Raw genomic sequence first — 22044 nt, 5'->3', positions numbered from 1 at the left:
GTCTTCATACGGGAGGTGCTCCAGCCCTCTTATTGCCCTTGTGGCCTCCTCTTGACTTGCTCCAACAGCTCTATGACATTCTTACGTTGAGGACACCAGAACTGCACACAGTACTCCAAATGGGGTCTCACTTGGAGAGCAGAGTGGAAGGGCAGGATCGCCTCCTTCGACCTGCTGGTCACGCTCCTTTTGATGCAGCCGAAGACACGGTTGGTTTCTGGGCTGTGAGCACACACTGAAGCTGGCTCATGTTCAGTTTCTCATCTACCGACACCGCCAAGTCCTTCTCTGCAGGGCTGCTCTGAATCACTTCTCCACTCAACCTGTAGCTGTGCCTGGGATTGCCCCGACCCATGTATAGGATCTTGTACTTTGCTTTGCTGAACTTCATGAGGTTTGATTTGGCCTACCTCTCAAGCGTGTCAAGGTCTCTCAGGATGACCTCTCTTCTCTCCAGCATATCAACTGAACTGCATAGCTTGGTGTTATTGGCAAACTTGCTGAGGGTGCACTCTATCCCACTATGCACGGCAGGGACAAAGATATTGAAAAAGATCGCTCAAAACAGTGACCCCTGAGGGACACCGCTTAGTTACTAGTTTCCAGCTGGACATTGAGCTGTTGATGGCAACCCTCTGCACAGTCTTCCACTTTTCCCTTCTTGAAAATGGGGTTTATATTTGCCTTTTTCCAGTCATCAGGAACTTGACCTGACTGCCGTGGTTTTTCAAATACGATGGTTAATGGCTTGGTAACTCCATCTGCCAGCTCCTCAGGACCCGCAGATGGATTTCAGTTCATTCTCCAGTCATTGCATGTCTCTTCCTTGACTTGATTAGCGTGGTCAGGTCAAACAAAGGGAGGTGCTTCTCAAACAGCACTTAATTAAATCATGGAATTCGTTGTGACAGGATGCTGTGGTGGACAAAAGTGGACATAAATCCAAAAGGCAAAGAGATGGTTGCCGAGTGGATGGGTTAGTTTGTGACCATGAAACAAGACAGCCTTTCTGAAATCCATGGCACGCGATTGAAATGACTTGTCCCAAGTGAGTTTCTCTTCCTCTCTCTCCATTTTTGTGGAAAACTCTCCAGAGAAGTTTCTTCAGCCTAATGCAGAAGTGGGCATTTTTTATCACACCAGATTTGTGGGGCAAGGAAACAATCTCTGGCACTGCTGGTCTCCACCCAAAAGATGTTACCAAGGCAGAGGCATGTAAAGCTTGTGATGTGCTTTGTCAGATGTAACAGACGTGCTCAGTACTCTGCATCAGAAGGCAAGCTGTTCTGGGGCATCTTCTGGCTGTTGTTCATAGACTCCCTGTGGACCGTGGCAAAGGCACTTCACATTTATGATCTTCTATGCTCTACATGCTGTATAAAAAAATAAACAAATAAACATCAGGGTATACAAGATAAGCTCTGAAATTACTTGCTTGAAACAGGTTAGAACCAGGATCACTGCTACTAAGAAAGGCTAAGGAAAACATTTTATGGAGGTAGGCCAGAGATGCAGGGATGTCTACTATTTGTTTTCAACAACCCAAGGCAGGTTATAGGTGCCACGACAATGGGCAGCAGTATGTAATCTTGAATTAATTACTCTTGAGCACAGACGGGAATAATGGGAACTAGTAGGTAACAAGTCATTTCTTCTTTCTGCCAAACACTTGCCTTCTGCCTTATTTTTGCCATAACATCTTCCAAGTCACGTGAGGGAAGAGACCGTTTCAGATGCTTCTCAAATTTTTGATGACTCATCAGCATACTCAGCATCTTCTGTCCACAACACCTAACACACAATGGAGAGAATGGAATACAGACTATTACTGTCTTGTCTCCTTTGTGAATAAACAAAGGAAAAGTGCTAGGAGAACCACTTGATATTTTCAGCTAGGACAGATCACCTCACTCATGATTCCTATCCATTAGTGCATACTACAGGTATGCACACAGGCAGCTGGTTGCTCATGAGTCCTTGGCATCTATTCATGGGAATTAACATAGTAGACAAAGTACGGGTTTGGCGACATTTTTGATTTGGTTTTGCTGCTAGGAAACTACAATAATCTCCAGGAGGAAATGTGGAGGTTGTCCAGCCACAGACAGCAACATTCTACAATGACTGGGAAGGAAGGTTTGTGACTATCATAGGCAACTAAATTTGCAAAAGAGGTTTACAAGCACTGAATACCCTGGCTAAAGACAGCTGGGATTTTTCTAGGACAGCCTTAACCTTATCAGAAATAAATGCTTTGCATGCTTCACTGATGAAGTGTGGCCAACGCTTCAGCTTTGCACTGCACACGTAAGAACAAACAAACTTGTATGACTGACTAATCTGATCTTAGTAAAGAAGCAGTCAAGTCACAAGAATTCCGCAGTGGTCCTTCTTACTGGGTAACTTCATTTTATCCAGTACGCTCATTTGGGAGTTGGAACTATATGATTTTATGGTCCTTTCCAACCCTAACCATTCTGTGATTCAAAGATGCTATTTCTCCAGACAACATTACCCACACTGCGAAGTAACTTCCTAAGTATTTACTTTATCTTCCACTCTTCTCTGGTTGTATCATTTAGGATCAAAGAGTTTTCATATTTTAAGAGCTGAAATGCAGATCATCACCTTGTGTCCTGATTACAGTCCTGAGCAAGCTTCACCACTGCACGCAATAGAAGCTCTGTCCTATAACGTGAATTGGACAGGAGCTTCTGGGCTCCAATTTGCTCCATCGTGGTCAGTAGGTGTTCAGCTGCACACTTCCGCACCAGGACATTACGGTGCCTGGAAACAGGAGAAGAAACACGAGGGCAGAGGGAAAAGGAGGGCCAAAAGCCAAAAGAGGTCTCAACCATAGCGTGCTCTCTGTCATTGCTGGGAGAAGGAGGCATGTGTTCCTGCTGCAGTGTTGGACACCTGAGGAAGATTCTGTCCTCAGATAAACACAATGTTGGCATTGTGCAGAGGCACTACCCGCAAGGAAGAGGGGGAATTCAATCTTCCTGGCCTAGCTGATACTCAATTTTTATCAAAAAATTAACTCTGAGAAAGAGGGAAATGGAAGACAATTCATGCATCAGAGGGCTCTCACTGCCCATACAAAGCTGTAGCAGGATTGAGGCTTATCTCCAAATCTGCAGACCTTTGAAAAAAAACAAATGAGGGCAAAACTCCTCTTGAGCATGGAGCTGCAGAATATGCAGCAATGCAGCCAGGTTGTTTCTTGAGACTTGGTAAGAGGTACCTTTGAAGAGGTACCCTTTTCAAAAGCCAAGGAAAGCACAGCAGTTGTTTTAGCCAGGCTGTCCTTTCTAGAGGGTGCCTATTTGAAACTATCAGGAACAGCACTGATATTCTAAGGCTGCCTAATTTGCTGCAACAAATGGGCTGTAGAAGGACAGAGGCAGATGACAAGGAAGAGCGCAAGGCTCATCAGAAAGTCTTGTCACCCAGTTCTCAGCAGATGCAGGAGAAAGGACCCTTGCCTCCCATCATTACCCTTCTGCCTCCCTTCCCTTCCCCCTACCCACACAATTTAAGGTGAAGCAGATCACTAAAACAACATACTGGATTCCACTAGCCATGAGAGCAGTCATTGCTCGTGCAGGGGTCACGCTCCCCACCATGATCCCCAGGCACTGATCGGCTGCTTTCTTAATTGGCATGCTGCAGTTCCCCATCGTCTGGAGCAATTCCTGAGCAATCACATCCACTAAAGGGTCCATGTGCTTCTTCATGGTCCTGAAGAGCAATCCAAGAGTGCTGATAGCAGGGAGGCACACCTTCCAGCGGAGGTTCTTCACCTGAGGAAGTCAAGAATCACCTCGTAAAGAAAATCAGTTCCCATAGATAAGCATTACAGGACACAAGAAGACTTCTCACTGTGTCCAGGTGCAACAACAGAGCACAGTAAGAGCAGCAGACCACAAGCACAGAAACACACTCTGATAACAACTTCTTCAGTGACCTCGGGTCTACTTCTACAGTACAATGTTAATGAGACTGCAGTCCTGAAAAATATTGTTTCACCTATGACAAAGTGTGCTTCTGAGCCCATAGCATATCCTGCTTCGATCTCAGGCTGTATTGTTGAAAACAAAACAAAACAATGAATTCATGCAAGGGCTGCTTTTAAACTATAAAGGCAAAATCATAAGGATAAGGCAGAGGAACAATACTACTTTCCTCCTGTCCAACAGTGCAACACTGGCAGTTTCAGCCCCCAACCAGCAAACAGGAAACACAAGCTTTCAAGTCTACAGTCTAATTCACAGCAGTATTTAGAGTCTATCTGCAGCTCTGTCACCTCAAGAGAACACAGGCTCCTGGACCCAAGGCACGCAAGGATCTCAGTGATCACATGCAACTATAGCTGTTGCCAGTGGGGTTTTACAGTATTCAGTGCTGCGCTGGAGTGATCCCTGCTGCCAAAAGCCTCTCCCCCACAAAGGTAAGGAAGAACCATGTCACAGTCATGTGCTTCATTTGAATGATACCTTGAAGCACAGACCAGTGGTTCTTTCTGTCAGACATGGTTGTGCCTGTTAATAAAACTGAAAAGCAGAAGCGCTAGAAGGGAAAGCACACCTGGGACTGCAGGGAAGTGAAAGCTGAAAGATGTCTGTACACATGAGTTTATGGAACAAGAGAGGAGGTGATTTCCTCAGAAAGAGAAATGTGATAGAAAAATCAGAACAGGCTGCTTCTCCTAACCCTGATCTCAGAGTAGGAGAATCTCAGCCCCTGTAGCTCTAAAAAGAAAAGTTTGAAGAGTCAAACAAAGGGTGCATTTAAGCCTCCAAGATCATGATGCACACCAGTCTTCGAGGATGCTGAGGAAGAGGATGAAGTGGGAGGAAGCTGGGAAGCAAAAGCTGCAGTGTTTAATTACAGCTTGGGCAGAGACTTGGGGCCTGGCAAATCACTTGATTAGTGTCTCAGTTTCTCCTTTTGTGCACTGCCTTAGGACAAGCTCAAAGAGGAGAAGGACAGATGTTCTACCTACCAGTGAATACAGCTGTATGGACAGACAGGTCTTACAGATAGGTCACATAGCTGTTACAAAACTGAGGCCTAAAACTCAGAGTGAAGGCAGACACTGAGCACACACACAAATGGACAAGCTCATATGTACTCTACGCCCCATGGATAACGCACGTGGGACACAGACACAACATTCTTACCTCTTTGGTTACTGCCAAGGAAACATCATGAAGTCTCCTAAGAAGGACTTCTGAGTGGCAGATAGCCAGGCGTCTGACACTGAAGAGTCCCTTGGTCTTTTCCTCCCTGAAAGGCAATTTCACCAAAAACCCTGATTTTTCGCACCACCAAAGATCTAAGCGGCACCCTCTGTAATTACCAGGGTGTTAGGTCAAACAAAGGGAGATGCTTCTCAAACTGCACTTAATTAAATCATGGAACTCCTTGTGACAGGATGCTGTGGCGGACAAAAGCAGACATAAATTCAAAAAGCAAAGAGATGATTGCAGAGTGGATATGGTAGTTTGTTTCCATGAAACAAGACAGCCTTTCTGAAATCCATGGCACACGAGGTCCCTGTGTTGCTGCCTCCTAGAAGCTGGGAGACTATGCTGTGTTTCTGTTTCTTGCACCCTCCCTGTATCCTGTCCCTGAGATACAGTGCTGTCTGGTTGGTATCATGAGCTACTGGGACTCACGTGCAGGAGGTCTTCTGCTGCTACTGCCAGCATTGGGAACACAGATAAATCCTTACTCAGTCCCACATGGGCCAGTGACCTGAGGCACCCACGTCTATGAACTCATGACCACTTCCATTTTGCTTCCGACTTCAGCTAGCAAATCATCTTGTTCCACAGCTTCCTCTCTTCCCTGAACATTTCGCATGCAGCTACATAGAGCAGAAGGCAAAACTAAGAACCAGCATGGATGGGCTGCGGCTGTACCACTGCTGTGGCCCAAGGCAAAGAAAAGGCTGCTCTCCCATCTTTATACCATGACTGCTTTGGAGTGGTTTCACTACTTCCCTGTGGACATTTGGGCACTCAGGGCTCAGAGGCTTAAATAAAAAACATTCCTATATTTCCTTTACACTGAGAAGAAGGAAGCCTGAACATGGGGCTTTCTTACCAGTCATCACTCCTGAGCCATTTGAGTGTGTCGAGCACACCCTGCTGTGCATCAGGGAAGGGTCTGGCTTCCTGGTTATCTCCATGCTCCAACTTCTCTCCACACTCTACAGAGTCCAGAGCAGTGGCGGGCAGTGGGGTCGCTGTAAGAGAGAGACAGGGTCAGACACCAGTGCTGCATACCCCGGGCCAAGGCACTCCACCAACAAGCAGTCTGCAACACAATCTCAGCCAAGAAAATCACAGGGGTGCAGACTGGCATTGGCCCAGCGACTTCACAGCTGTCTGGCTCGTTGCTTGCCCCAGCACCCAGCCATCCCCCAGGCACCCACAGCTGGGCACCCGCTCCTTGTGTAAACCTGAACATGGCACACACAGAGCCAGCACCCCAGTCCATACAGGTGCCACAGCCAGCCTGCAGATTCAGAGTGCCACAGAGCTTTTGGTCACTGGCAGGCAGTGGTGCCCAGCAGGGCCTGCTATCCCAGGAGTAAGCTCCTGAGATGTCTACATACCCAGCTCCTGGTGGGCTCAAGCAATCCCCCAACAAGCAACCAAATGAGTCCTGTAATGTCCTCTCTTTTGAATTTAAAATCAGACATGATCCAGGTGATAAGCAGCACCCATTCAGCTGCACACCTCCACATGATACAACAGACTGGGACAGACAGAATGCAGGCAGTACTTCCTAAACATCTTGCAGCAGATGGATATTTCCACAGACGACAACAGCTATCCACAGATTCAGTGTTTGCTTGACTCTGAGATGCAGAAGCCACAGTTGAGGAGAGGCCATGCCAGAGGTCAGCCTTACCTAGCTGATCAATGAAAGCTTCCAGCGCTTTCACAGATGCAGCATAAATCCCTGGGTGCTTTGAGTTCAGGTTCTCAGTCACTGCTTCTACCAGAGACACCAGCTGTGGGTGTAAGGCGTCTCTGAGCATGGATGTCATCCAAGCCAGCACCTCCAGCGCCTGTTGCTTCACTTTCTTGTTGCAGTCCTGAATCCTCAGGACAAAAACACGAAAAATCTGTTGAGAAAACAAACAACATGAAAGCTGGATTAAAATGAAGGGATGTGGGAACAAGTACGCAGCAATGTAAAAAGTGAATGGAATCCTTTCTGTCTGCTCAGTGCTTGCTAGCACAATTTCATTCCTTTCCTGTACTCACTGCAGTGGTTGCACAACCCCATGCTGCTTAAAAAGATTTCCATATTTTATGAAGAGTTTTGGGTGGGGACAGGATAGATCATGTGCTGTTTCGCTTTACCTACTACAAATCTTTAAATGAATCCCATCTTAATAATGCAAAATAGTATTTTTGGTATAGAGGTATGAAATCATGATGCCTCTTTTTTCATAGACTGGTCTCAAGTACTGAGGGTAGTTCTGATTTTGCCAGAACTGGGACTGGAGGACATCCAAGTTTTGTTTGATCTCAGAACCTGCATCTGGAGAAGTGCAGGGCCCTGTTGACCTCCCCAGGACCCAGACCATTTGCCTAGCTAACAGGCAGACTTCTGAAGTTTACTTTGCTGTGCAGTACTCATTAGAGCAGGTCTCCTTGACAGCCATGTTAACAGGCACATCTTCTGGAAAAGGGAAAAAAAGCAGCTGCTGGCAGGAGAAGGAAGAGAAGATCTGTCTCTAAGAGTCTTCCTCCTCTTTCCGAAGAGAACAGAGGAACCCCAAAAAGGGTGAGAAGAGGAAAGGGATGAGGGTAGAAACAAAGAGGGCAGAGTTGTGTCTGCACAAGACAAGATAAAGTTGACAGGAGCAACCCAGCCTTATATTTCTTTCCCCAGCCCAACCCATTTTCCTTCTACAGAGTAAGTGCCAAGCTTTCAGGGGCTGGATTTTCTTCATTTCAGCCCGGCTGACAGGAGGACACAGACGAAGCTACAGCAATAGTAAATTCCCTCATCATCCCATGAAGAGCACCAAGAGGCACCTGCCAGAGAACTACATCTGGATGGAAATTATTTGCCCGGAAGCCTGGAGTTGTATTAAATTATTCTGTCCCAAACAACCAGCACGTAGTGCCAAGACACACTGAGTTAACTTTAATGGTGCAGGCTTGGGAAGGGAGCTAACAGGAAAGGAGCAATCGAGGTGCCCCACATACCTGGACACTGACAGTGGTGATGAACCAGGGGCTGCTTTTGCAGTGATCTCGGAGGAGCTGCACTCCCTCCAGTCGTGACTGAAAGTCCTCAGCTGTCAGGAGCCTGTAAAGCTCCATGAACTCTTCAGTTTCCTCCACAGCCTGAACTGATGGGTGATGGACTCTCTGACAGGGTAAGTTGGGCACACCAGAGCCAGACCTCAAACTGCAAAATAGAAACAAGAGAAGACCTTTTTGTGTTAATATCTGCAGTTAATTGTGAGGAAAACATCTCAAGGACACTTCCTAATGATGTGATTTCAGCTACGTCCTGATCTGAATCTGAAAAGCAACTTGGATCTCATGGCTATCATTACAGGAGATAATCTGCAAGTAACATTATCACAAGTGCCTATTCAGGGAAACCGAGGTACAGAGGATGGGATTCTTCTCATTATCTTCAGATGTCTTGGAGGTATTCATCTAGCATCTCTTTGTAGAGAAAAATAGGCACTACTTCCGAGTTTGAATGCCTCATCTTATTGGAGATGTCGTATTATATGGAAATTATTACGCTGGAGAAGTTGATTCCTACAGCTGGTGTGGGAATTGAGATAAATAGCTCAGATGCATCTGAAAAGATGAATCCTATGCAGAGAGACTGAGGCATATCAGAAAGGATCCAGAGGATCCTGCTGGCATGAGGAGACAGCAAGCACCATATTCCTATCTTGAACGCTGATTGCAGCACCACAAAAAAACAGGAAAACAAACATGCTGTCGATCTTTCAACGTGGAAGCAGTCTGAATGACATGAAAAGCTGCAGAAAAAGTCCATGCTGAGACATCTGTTGGCCAGAATTTGATCAGGAATTGTCCTGCTGCTACAGTCAAAGGATCAGAAAGCCATGATTCAGCCAGACCAAAACACATCCATGGAAAGTGCTATTCTGGGGAATGGCAGTTTGGTTCTAGCCTGGGACCTCTCATCAAACTACCCATTTAGAAAAGTTTCCACTCAGATAAGAATGCCCTGATAGAAATTGCTTGTCCCACGTGAGCGTCTCTTCTTCTCTCTCCATTTTTGTGGAAAACCCTCCAGAAAAGTTTCTTCAGCCTAATGCAGAAGTGGGCATTTTTTATCACACCAGATTTGTGGGGCAAGGAAACAGTCTCCTGCGCTGCTGGTCTTCACCCAAAAGATGTTACCAAGGCAGAGGCATGTAAAGCTTGTGATGTGCTTTGTCAGATACAACAGACATGCTCAGTACCCTGCATCAGAAGGCAAGCTGTTCTGGGGCATCTTCTGACCACTCTTCATAGACACCTTGGATTCCTTGGCAGATGCAGCTTCACGTTTAAGTTCTTCTATGCCCTACACATGAATATAAAGGAACATTCATTTTGGACTCTCTGGAAGTTGGCCTATTGTGCTGGGAGTTGTTCTGGTTCACACTCACTCTCCTTGTTTCTGCACAAGGGCACATTCCTAAAAGGTAAACGGAGAGGAATGAAAACAAACAGAAGGGGATGACTTTCCTCTGGATGCTGAATTCACAAAGCTTCTTCCAGCTCCACAGTACATGACAGCAGGGCAGTATTCCCAGAATACAGACAATACATGTACTAATTATGATTGCCTTCTGCATCTTTTGTATATTTGGTAATGTTCTTGGCACTACTCCTGTATTCTTCACTCGCAAATACTACTATTCTCACTTCCTTGCTTTACTGGGAGAAGAGTATTTATGCTAAAGGTAAAACCTTTTTTATCCTACTTCCCTCTCCTGTTTGTGTCTCGCATCCAAAATACATCCTCTCTATTTCTAACAACACCAGTTCCTTCACCGCCCGCACATATACAGGCTGCGGATCAACAGCTCATTCCCAGAAGCTAAATGATTCAGCAGAAGAAGGAGATAAAGAAAGATTAGGCAGGTTTTATCTTACAAGAACAATCTCAGTACCTGCATAAAGGAGACATTTCTCCTTTCTGCCAAACACTTACTTTCTGCCTTATTTTTGCCATAACACCTCTCAAGTCATGTGAGGAAACAGACTGTTTCAAATACTTCTCAAAGTTTTGATGACTCATCAGCATACTCAGCATCTTCTGTCCATAACACCTAACACAGGAAGGAGACAATGGAATACAGACTATTACTGTCTTTGCTCTCTTGTGAATAAACAAAGGAAAAGTGCTAAGAAAATCACTTGATATTTTAAGTTGAATGCCAGATGTTCTTAGGAATTAATGTACTGATCTAAGTACAGGTTTGGCGACATTTTGATTTGGTTTTGCTACAGCTGGAAACCACAGTTATCTCAAAGAGGAAATCTGGACGTAGTTCAGCCACAGACAGCGACATTCTACAATGATTGGGAAGAAAGAGCTGTGACTATCACAGGCAACTAAACTTGCAGAAGAGTGTCCTGGGTTGCTCCAATTGTTATTTTTCTCCTTCTTAGTAGCTGGTACGGTGCTGTGTGTTCGGATTTTGTCTGAGAACAATGCTGATAACACACCAATGCTTTTTGTTGTTGCTAAGTTATGCTTACTCTAATCAAGCAATTTTCAGTCTATCCTGCTCAGCCAGTGAGGAGAGGCACAAGAAGCCAGGAGGAAGCAGAGACAGGATACTGGACCCAAACTACCCAAAGGGGTATTCCATACCACAGCAAGTCATACCCAGTATATAAACTGGAGGGAATCACCTGGAAAGCCAGATCCCTGCTCGGGTCAGGCTGGGTATCTGTCTGTGGGTGGGGAGCAATTGAATTGTGCATCACTGCTGTTTATTGTTTTCCTTTTCCCCTTTCAGTTTCATATTCTCTCCCCTTCTTATTTCCCTTATCATTATTATTAGAGGTGGCAGTAGTAGTAGCATTGTATTATACCTTAGTTACTGGACTGTTCTTATCTCAACCTGTGGGAGTTACATTCTTCAAATCTTCTCCCCAACCCTCCGGGAGCAGGTGGGGGGAAGAAGAAAGGGAAGAGAGTAAGGGGCTGCATGGTTCTGAGTTACTGCCTGGGCTTAAACCACAACAAAGAGGTTTACAAACACTGAATACCCTGGCTAAAGACAGCTGGGATTTTTCTAGGACAGCCTTAACCTTATCAGAAATAAATGCTTTGCATGCTTCACTGATGAAGTGTGGCCAACGCTTCAGCTTTGCACTGCACACGTAAGAACAAACAAACTTGTATGACTGACTAATCTGATCTTAGTAAAGAAGCAGTCAAGTCACAAGAATTCCGCAGTGGTCCTTCTTACTGGGTAACTTCATTTTATCCAGTACGCTCATTTGGGAGTTGGAACTATATGATTTTAAGGTCCTTTCCAACCCTAACCATTCTGTGATTCAAAGATGCTATTTCTCCAGACAACATTACCCACACTGCGAAGTAACTTCCTAAGTATTTACTTTATCTTCCACTCTTCTCTGGTTGTATCATTTAGGATCAAAGAGTTTTCATATTTTAAGAGCTGAAATGCAGATCATCACCTTGTGTCCTGATTACAGTCCTGAGCAAGCTTCACCACTGCACGCAATAGAAGCTCTGTCCTATAATGTGAATTGGACAGGAGCTTCTGGGCTCCAATTTGCTCCATCGTGGTCAGTAGGTGTTCAGCTGCACACTTCCGCACCAGGACATTATGGTGCCTGGAAACAGGAGAAGAAACACGAGGGCAGAGGGAAAAGGAGGGCCAAAAGCCAAAAGAGGTCTCAACCATAGCGTGCTCTCTGTCATTGCTGGGAGAAGGAGGCATGTGTTCCTGCTGCAGTGTTGGACACCTGAGGAAGATTCTGTCCTCAGATAAACACAATGTTGGCATTGTGCAGAGGCACTACCCGCAAGGAAGAGGGGGAATTCAATCTTCCTGGCCTAGCTGATACTCAATTTTTATCAAAAAATTAACTCTGAGAAAGAGGGAAATGGAAGACAATTCATGCATCAGAGGGCTCTCACTGCCCATACAAAGCTGTAGCAGGATTGAGGCTTATCTCCAAATCTGCAGACCTTTGAAAAAAAACAAATGAGGGCAAAACTCCTCTTGAGCATGGAGCTGCAGAATATGCAGCAATGCAGCCAGGTTGTTTCTTGAGACTTGGTAAGAGGTACCTTTGAAGAGGTACCCTTTTCAAAAGCCAAGGAAAGCACAGCAGTTGTTTTAGCCAGGCTGTCCTTTCTAGAGGGTGCCTATTTGAAACTATCAGGAACAGCACTGATATTCTAAGGCTGCCTAATTTGCTGCAACAAATGGGCTGTAGAAGGACAGAGGCAGATGACAAGGAAGAGCGCAAGGCTCATCAGAAAGTCTTGTCACCCAGTTCTCAGCAGATGCAGGAGAAAGGACCCTTGCCTCCCATCATTACCCTTCTGCCTCCCTTCCCTTCCCCCTACCCACACAATTTAAGGTGAAGCAGATCACTAAAACAACATACTGGATTCCACTAGCCATGAGAGCAGTCATTGCTCGTGCAGGGGTCACGCTCCCCACCATGATCCCCAGGCACTGATCGGCTGCTTTCTTAATTGGCATGCTGCAGTTCCCCATCGTCTGGAGCAATTCCTGAGCAATCACATCCACTAAAGGGTCCATGTGCTTCTTCATGGTCCTGAAGAGCAATCCAAGAGTGCTGATAGCAGGGAGGCACACCTTCCAGCGGAGGTTCTTCACCTGAGGAAGTCAAGAATCACCTCGTAAAGAAAATCAGTTCCCATAGATAAGCATTACAGGACACAAGAAGACTTCTCACTGTGTCCAGGTGCAACAACAGAGCACAGTAAGAGCAGCAGACCACAAGCACAGAAACACACTCTGATAACAACTTCTTCAGTGACCTCGGGTCTACTTCTACAGTACAATGTTAATGAGACTGCAGTCCTGAAAAATATTGTTTCACCTATGACAAAGTGTGCTTCTGAGCCCATAGCGTATCCTGCTTCGATCTCAGGCTGTATTGTTGAAAACAAAACAAAACAATGAATTCATGCAAGGGCTGCTTTTAAACTATAAAGGCAAAATCATAAGGATAAGGCAGAGGAACAATACTACTTTCCTCCTGTCCAACAGTGCAACACTGGCAGTTTCAGCCCCCAACCAGCAAACAGGAAACACAAGCTTTCAAGTCTACAGACTAATTCACAGCAGTATTTAGAGTCTATCTGCAGCTCTGTCACCTCAAGAGAACACAGGCTCCTGGACCCAAGGCACGCAAGGATCTCAGTGATCACATGCAACTATAGCTGTTGCCAGTGGGGTTTTACAGTATTCAGTGCTGCGCTGGAGTGATCCCTGCTGCCAAAAGCCTCTCCCCCACAAAGGTAAGGAAGAACCATGTCACAGTCATGTGCTTCATTTGAATGATACCTTGAAGCACAGACCAGTGGTTCTTTCTGCCAACCTTAGTTGTGCCTGCTAATAGAAAGGAACAGCAAAAGCACTAAAAGTGAAAAAACAATGTAGGACTGCAGTGAAATGAAAGCTGAAAGATGTCTGTGCACAAGAGTTATGGAACAAGAGAGGAAGTAATTACCTCAGAAAGAAAAAAATTATATAAAACTCAGATAAGTGAAGAAGAAAGGCCTGCTGCTGCTAACCCTGATCTCGGAGTAGCAGAATCCAAGTCCTCCAAACAGAAAAGATTGAAGGGTCCAAGAGAGAATGGACTTTTCAGCAGAAGGGACTTTCAAGCCTCCAACATCATGAAATACTGTATAGACAAACTGATTTTCATGGACATGAGCTAAGTCGTACTGTCTTCTGCAAGCAAGAGAAAATGGAATACATTTGGCAATTGTGTAGTAAGAGGACAAGCAGCTGGTTCAGGCCACAGACAAGTGCCAAATTGGAAATACAGCCACAGATGTTATTCAGGAGTTTTGGTTCAGACCCCTCTGATGACTGAGAGATGAGAGGATGAAGCTGTGCGCCACTGCCATGCAAACCCCTCACCCATGGGCTGCACTGTAAAATTCCACTGGTGCACAGAGGCAACAGCTCAATTGAAAGGGCAAATTACCAAAAAGCACACAGAAGGTAAAGAGGAGAAGACATCATCAGGAAACACTGGAAACAAAACACCTACAGGCAATCCTCCAGGAAGCTGAGGAGGAGGACGAAGTGGGAGGAAGCTGGGAAGCAAAAGCTGCAGTGTTTAATTACAGCTTGGGCAGAGACTTGGGCCCTGGCAAATCACTTGATCAGTGTCTCAGTTTCTCTTTTGTGTATTGCCTTAGAAGGACACCAAGCTCAAAGAGGAGAAAGACAGATGTTCTACCTACCAGTGAATACAGCTGTATGGACAGACAGGTCTTACGGATAGGTCACATAGCTGTTACAAAACTGAGGCCTAAAACTCAGAGTGAAGGCAGACACTGAGCACACACACAAATGGACAAGCTCATAGGTACTCTATGCCCCATGGATGACACATGTGGGATACAGTTAGACACAATGTTCTTACCTCTTTGGTGACTGCCAAGGAAACATCATGAAGTCTCCTAAGAAGGACTTCTGAGTGGCAGATAGCCAGGCGTCTGACACTGAAGAGTCCCTTGGTCTTTTCCTCCCTGAAAGGCAATTTCACCAAAAACCCTGATTTTTCGCACCACCAAAGATCTAAGTGGCACCCTCTGTAATTACCAGGGTGTTAGGTCAAACAAAGGGAGATGCTTCTCAAACTGCACTTAATTAAATCATGGAAATCCTTGTGACAGAATTCTGTCATCTATGTAATCTATGTCATCTATGAACTCATGACTACTTCCATTCTGCTTCCGACTTCAGCTAGCAAATCATCTTGTTCCACAGCTTCCTCTCTTCCCTGAACATTACGCTTGCAGCTACATGGAGCACAGGGCAACACTAGGAAACGGCATAGATGGGCTGCGACTGTAGCACTGCTGTGGACCAAGGCAAAGAAAAGGCTGCTTCTCACTGAGAAGAAGGAAGCATGCACATGGAGCTTTCTTACCAGTCATCACTCCTGAGCCATTTGAGTGTGTCGAGCACACCCTGCTGTGCATCAGAGAAGGGTCTGGTTTCCTGGTCATCTCCATGCTCTGACTTCTCTCCACACTCTACAGAGTCCAGAGCAGTGGCGGGCAGTGGGGTTGCTATAAGAAAGAGAGAGAGGGTCTGACGCCAGTGCTGCATACCCCAGGCCAAGGCACTCCACCAACAAGCAGTCTGCAACCCCAGCTCTCTGCCAAGAAAATCACAGGGGTGCAGACTGGCATTGGCCCAGAGACTTTACAGCTGTCTGGCTCATTGCTTACCCCAGCACCCAGCCATCCTCCAGGCACCCACAGATGGGCACCCACTCCTTGTGCAAACCTAACCATTGCACACACAGAGCCAGCACCCCAGTCCATACAGGTGCCACAGTCAGCTCACAGATTCAGAGTGCCACAGAGCTCATGGTCACTGGCAGGCAGTGGTGCCCAGCAGGCCTTGCTATCCCAGGAGTAAGCTCCCAAGATGCCCACACACCTCCGTGTAGCACCTCTCTGTTTCCCGGAGCACTGGGGACAGAGGCACCCAGTGACTTTCTGAGGAAACACCTCCTTCTGCCCCCAGTGAGCACCAAGCCCCAACCACCGAGTCCTCCTGGGCTTGGGCAAGTTCCCAAGGAGCAACCGCTAGGGAACAGTGATACCTGACCTTCTAAACCCCACAGTGCCCACGTTTCCATTTACTTCAAATATCCTAGACAGCAGACAGCTGATTGCACATACATTTTAGCATACTAGTGGGAAAGCAGCAGTTTATGGATATTGCTATTTTCCAAGCATTATGAATATTGACTATTTCAGAGGTACCTGCTGGCTGTATTTCAAAGATGCTGAGATGACATTTATCTGTCATCAAATGTACTTGTTTGCAAACTGTGCAATGCCTAAGCTTTCTCTTGTGGAAAAATGTAATTTATGGTCTGTATAGTTGTGACAAAAAAGCCTTCCAAATGTGAATTGAGAATATGAATATGTAAATATAGATGCAAATTGTTAGCAAACACGCTCTCTTGGTGATAAAAAGGTGGAAGCATGGACAGGCAGCCTGGGAAGAATACAGGGATGTTGTCCAGGAAGCACGGGATCAGATTAGGAAAGCTAAGGCCCAGTTAGAATTAAAATTGGGTAGGGATGTGAAAGATAACAGGAAGGGATTCTATAGGTATGTTGCGAACAAAAGACAGGCTAGGGACAACATGGGCCCTCCCTGGAAGTTATCAGGAGAACTGGCTACCCTGGATTTGGAGAAGGCTGAGGTTCTCAATGACTTCTCTGCCTCAGTCTTCACTGGCAAATGCTCCAGCCACACCACCCAGGTCTTGGAAGGCAGAGGCAGGGACTGTGAGAATGAAGACTTTGGGCCCACTGTAGGAGAGGATCTGGTTCGAGACCATCTTAAGAACCTGAATGCACACAAGTCCATGGGAGCTGATGAAATCCATCCACGGGTCCTGAAGGAGCTGGCAAATGAAGTTGCTAAGCCACTGGCCATCATATTTGAAAAATCATGGCAGTCAGGTGAAGTTCCCGATGACTGGAAAAAGGGAAATATAACCCCCATTTTCAAGAATAGGAAAAGGGATGACCCAGGGAACTACAGACCAGTCAGTCTCACCTCTGTGCCTGGCAAAATCTTGGAGCAGATTCTCCTGGAAGGCATGCTAAGGCACATGAAAAACAAGGAGGTGGTTGGTGACAGCCAGCATGGCTTCACTAAGGGGAAATCCTGCCTGACCAATTTGGTGGCCTTCTATGATGGAGCTATGGAACTGATGGGCAGGGGTAGAGCAGTTGACATCATCTACCTGGACCTGTGCAAAGCGTTCGACACTGTCCCACACGACATCCCTGTCTCTAAATTGGAGACGCATCAATTTGATAGATGGACCACTCCGTCAATAAAGAACTGGCTGGATGGCTGCATGCAAAGAGTTGTGGTCAATGGCTGGAATGTTCAATGGTGTTCAGTGTCTGGCTGGAAACCAGTAATGAGTGGTGTCCCTCAGGGATCGGTGTTGGGACCGGTCTTGTTCAACATCTTTGTCAGTGACATGGACAGGGGGATTGAGTGCGCCCTCAGCAAGTTTGCCGATGACACCAAGCTGTGTGGTTCAGTTGATATCCTGGAGAGAAGGGATGCCATCCAGAGGGACCTCGACACACTTGTGAGGTGGGCTGATGCCAACCTGACAAAGCTTAACCATGCCAATTGCAAGGTCCTACACCTGGGTCGGAGCAATCCCAGGCACAGCTACAGGCTGGGCAGAGAAGAGATTCAGAGGAGTCCTGTGGAGAAGGAATTGGGGGTTTGGTCAATGAGAAATTTACAGATGAACTGACTTCAGTGTGCAGGCGCAGCCCAGAAAGCCAACCGTATCCTGGGCTGCATCAAAAGGAGCATGACCAGCAGGCCAAAGGAGGTGATCCTGCCCCTCTGCTCTGCTCTCATGAGACCTCACTTGGAGTATTGTGTGCAGTTCTGGTGTCCTCAACATAAAAAGGACATGGAACTGTTGGAACAAGTCCAGAGGAGGGCCACGGTGATGATCAGGGGACTGGAGCACCTCCCGTATGAAGACAGGCTGAGAAAGGTGGGGCTGTTCAGCCTGGAGAAGAGAAGGCTGCGTGGAGACCTCATAGCAGCCTTCCAGTATCTGAAGGGGGGCTATAGCGATGCTGGGGAGGGACTCTTCATTAGGGACTGTAGTGACAGGACAAGGGGTGACAAGTTAAAACTTAAACAGGGCAAGTTTAGATTGGATATAAGGAGGAAGCTCTTTACTGAGAGGGTGGTGAGGCACTGGAATGAGTTGCCCAGGGAAGTTGTGAGTACTCCATCCCTGGCGGTGTTCAAGGCCAGGTTGGATGAGGCCTTGGGTGACATGGTTTAGTGTGAGGTGTCCCTGTCCATGGCAGGGGGGTTGGAACTAGATGATCTTAAGGTCCTTTCCAACCCTAACTATTCTATGATTCTATGATCTTAAGGTCCTTTTCCTGTGGATGATTTTCTGGCAAAGAACGGCCATGTGCCCAGATCAGCAAGTGCCTACGTGGAGTTTGACATGAACCAAGGAACAACAAAAGGCGAAGGAGGATGGGAGCGAGGCACTGGGAGTAAGAATCCCAGCAAGATAAGAAGGAGCTGGAATTTACTGAGTTGCTAAACTGAGGACTGTTGGAAAACTTTGAAGGTCAGGTTCTCACACCTGTGCTTAATCAATTATATGTTAGTTGTTAAGGGCCTCACAGATATGTATCCGATCACAATGTGCCAAGTTAGTGCAAACAACTTTAAGAAATAGTATATATAGAGTTAGTTTTCTATAATAAATGGCTTTGTCTGATCACATTGGTCTCCGACTGAGTCCTTTCCGTGACATTTTCCAAACCTAACTATTCTATGATTCTATTCGATAAATACACAACACATAAGAAAACTCAGATGACAAATGCATTTGTAATGGAACCTGTTGGACATCAAAAGCACCATAGGTCAACAGTTTCATGCCTTGCACTCAAAAGCTCATTTTCTAAAGTGTAGATGAAAATAGCTGTCTAAAAATGTTGAGTGTAAGTGTTGCACAGAATCTAGATGAACAGCTATGGACTCCATAGGTTTTTTATGCTACCGTGCCTGTTCTACAAAGTAGAGAGGAACTGTAAAATCAAAACTATTCAGATGGGGATTGATTTGGATGTCACTGATGGCACTGTCATGGACATCAGTGATGTCATTCTACGAGCATGTAGAATATTCTGTAGTGAATATAGAGTATCCATGTTCAATGTGAACGGACAGCCGCGTCAGGCTACTTGTGATCAGTTCTGAAAATCAGAGTAGCATCACCAGAACTTTCAGAGGATCATTCCAAGATTCTTTTTTCTTAACTCCCTCTCCTCAGGATCAGAACACGAGGTAGGGTCCACACAAAGGAGAGATTAAGAATCACTATGGACTCACCATCTGGTGTCCATTTACTGCAGGTAGCAAGCAGTCTGCAAACACCAGGCAGCCCTTCTCCTGTATGTCATCTACTATGCACAGACACACTATTTGGGTGGAGTGACAGAAGAGGCACTGCTTGTTCCCAATTTTCATTGTGTACCCTGGGATGAGAGGCTTGCAGCTGTTAAGCACTGCAAGGTTCAATAGCATGATTGTACCAAGTCACTAATTCCCATGCAGAGACAACCCTTGCATCAATCAATAGGAGAGAAGCTGGCTGGAGAGCCAGACAGCAGCACAGGCAGAGGGCTGAGGCAGGAAGTGGCTAATTGATTGGGGAAGTACCCATCTGGGCGTGGTAAGCACAGCATGCCAGACTGCACCAGAGCTGAGCCCTGGGGTTACTGCCATCTCCTGCCACCAGTGTTACAGCTGAGACTGTCAGCATGGGCAAAAGCTTGGGCTTAAAGCTCCAGCACTACTTTACTCAGATGAACTTTCCAGAAAAAATCGTAAGCCCTGGCCAAGGGCTGCAGCATGGCTCTGCAATGCAAGCTCCTCACCAGGGAGTGGTATAAGCAGGATAATCTGTCCTACAACATGAGACAGATCTTTCAGGTTTATTCAGAAGTAGTTGAATTTTGTTTCTTCCAGGTTGCACCTTGGTTGAAAAGCATTCTTTTGGACTCACCAATTCCCCTTTCCTTGAGGCTACTTTCAGTTAGATAGTCTGAAGCTACAGTGTAGTTTGCAAGACAGAATTATCTAATCTGAAAGACTTCCCACGTGAGGGGGGGAAGGTGCTATTCAGTGACACTGTGTGGGCCATGGGCAAGGCACTTCATGCCTCTCTTTTTGTTTGGAAACCAGAAAGAAACCCTATTTCCTGTCTACTCAGATGCAAGCCAACAGCATTCTAATGCATTTCACAGGCATTTGCAACACTATGCAAATAACAAGCAAGTGAACCAAAAGGCCCACAGCTGTAGTAAGTGCTTACTTTCTTCAGCTGCATCCCCAGGGTCAATATCCTGTGCCAGGAGCTGCGACGACTTTTCTCTTTCTTTCTTCCTCTCTCTACACAGAAGCTCCTTCACTCTCATTTGCTGCCGGTTGATCTTCTGAACTGACGTGGACAAGATAACATCGATCTAGTTGCAAGGGAAATACATCACAGAGCATAAGAGAGATACACAACCCATACAGAACACCTCATCACAAACACAATTGTAGAGTGTCATAGTCTTTAATGCAGCTGCATATACATCGCAAGAGCTTCAGAATAATTCCCCCTTCCCTCACTTTGGCATGCAATTACACCCAGAAATGTGTAACACTTCATTGCCATAACCTTCCACTTGCTCAAGCGCTGCTTGAACCAGGAGAATCACAGGACTGCTTCCAGGTGTACAAAGACCAGTGCACAGGAGCTTAGTTCCTACAGGCCAGGATGGGGAATAAAAACATGGCTGCAATAAACAGCCATGAGAGGTAATTTGCTGTTTCTTAACATGCACACGGCCAGTGATTGCAGCTGCTTCTTATTTCTTGCTTCTGAAGGACTCAGCTGCTGTCCAAGAATAAGTCCCAAAAAGGGAGTCATGTGAAAACAAGTGGGGGAGACATTGGTCATAATGAATTGAAAAATTGAGAATGAGGGCAGCAAGAAACGGAATAAAGGCAAAGCAGGCTCTCCCATTTTACTTTACAGACTTGCTTACACTCACATTGTAATCTTTGCTTCTGTGCTCCCAAGCATGCATTTTGCACATGTTCACTGATGTGTAATTGGCTTTGCTGTGCAGATCAGCTCTAAATTGGCCTTCACACATAAAGAAGGCTTCTTGCACAACCTTAGCACTATCTCCCAAATGGTGACTTCTGCACCAGGGAAACCACTCAAGCAATTGCTCTGCAGCTGTCAAATGTATTCCCAAGAGAAACCACACCCCAAGAGGGAAAGATTATGATTTGCAGTGACAGTTTGTGCTACGCACTGAACAGCCACTGAAAAGGAAGCCTGCTCTTTCCTGCCCTTAGCCCTTACCCTTCCATTGCTGTCCTTTGTGTTGTCACCACTCTGAAGGCGAGGGCTCATGAGATGATCCATCTCCTTGGTCTGGATAGGAGAGAGATGTAATGGGGCCACAGGTTCACGTAATTCTCTGTCAAACTTCATGCCACCACCACCATGATGCTGGAGAACAGGCAAGATGGGTTCACGAGTGTGGAGCCCTGATAAGACACACATACAGATTGTGTATGAGAATAGCAAGGTACAACTAACCTCTGCAAAGAGATGGGGGGGTACTGCCATGCTGCACTGGCAGCAGAAATGACATTACTTTGTTGCTCATGATCCATCTCCTTGGCCTGGATAGGTGGGAGGCGTAATGGAGATACTGGTTCACGAAAACCTCTGTCAGATGTCATGCCACCACCAACACGATGCTGGAGAACAGGTGAGATGGGTTCACAAGGGAGCCCTGGTAAGACACACATGTAGATTGTGTATGAGAAAAACAATGCACATGTAAACTCTTCAAAAAGATGGGGGGTACTGTCATATTGCACTGGCAGCAGAAACAGCAGTACTCTGCTGCCCACTAGCCACTGTGTGATAAAGGCTTCAGCCCTTGGCTTCTGGTGAGCAACTGTGTTTGATAGAGAAGAGCACAGAGATGGAGATTGCCCTTCCCAAAAAGATTTTTATCTATTCCTATCCATTTTGATTTCAGTAATCTTCCTCCTTTTCCCAGTCATTAAAGAGCTCCTGGTTTTTAATAGCCTCTGTATGGTAGGAATCGATATTTTCTCCTCTTTGCAGGCATATTTTAGAGGGCACATATGGA

The sequence above is a fragment of the Psittacula echo genome (assembly GCF_963264785.1).
Source record: "Psittacula echo genome assembly, chromosome: 4".
In the NCBI taxonomy this organism is placed as follows: Eukaryota; Metazoa; Chordata; class Aves; order Psittaciformes; family Psittacidae; genus Psittacula; species Psittacula echo.
This window is presented reverse-complemented; position numbering follows the sequence as displayed.